Raw genomic sequence first — 661 nt, forward strand, 5'->3', positions numbered from 1 at the left:
GTATGGCATAATAAAATTTGTGTTTTGAACAGACTACTTGTGTCACAGAATGAGAAATGGATTGAATAATGGCTAGTGTAGGTATAGATCATTCAGCTTGGAAACTGGTTGAGAGATAAAATCATCAGTGTGTGAGTAGGATTAGAGCTGGTGGAAAGGTAGAAGACTTGAGACATTCAAATATGTGACGTCAATTGCTCTGCGAGGCAATTATCACAATTTTATAGTTTAAGATTGAGTCTACAAAGGTTAAATGATTATTATGAGATTACAGACTCAATGAGTAAAAGAGCAAGGAGTCTTCGGCCATGCCACTCTGAACAAGCCTGATCCCGTCTGATCTCGGAAGCTAAGCAGGTTTGGGCCTGGTTAGCACTTGGATGGGAAACCACCTAGGGAGACCAGCTGCTGTAAGCGTAAAAAATAAAAAATAAGGAATTGTAAACTGACAAGGTCCTTGTAATCTATGAGGTCAACCTAGGGTTGCCTCACCTAAAAAAAAAAAAAAAAAAAAAAGAGCAAGGATTATAGCTCAGATATTGTGACTTTATGAGTTCCAAATTCCTTCAGGGATGATCCCAAACTTAGACAGTGAACAAGAGAACATAATTCTAATCTCACCTCCATCCTATTTCCACTCCCAGCACAGGAAGTTATCACT

At 38.7% G+C, this 661-nt stretch overlaps 1 pseudogene; it reads left to right on the plus strand.

Moving 5' to 3' along the window:
- Positions 1–298: 298 nt before the first annotated feature.
- Positions 299–417, plus strand: LOC118614217 (annotated as a pseudogene).
- Positions 418–661: the final 244 nt, after the last annotated feature.

This window comes from Rousettus aegyptiacus, unplaced genomic scaffold (assembly GCF_014176215.1).
Source record: "Rousettus aegyptiacus isolate mRouAeg1 unplaced genomic scaffold, mRouAeg1.p scaffold_m13_p_2, whole genome shotgun sequence".
Taxonomy (NCBI): domain Eukaryota; kingdom Metazoa; phylum Chordata; class Mammalia; order Chiroptera; family Pteropodidae; genus Rousettus; species Rousettus aegyptiacus.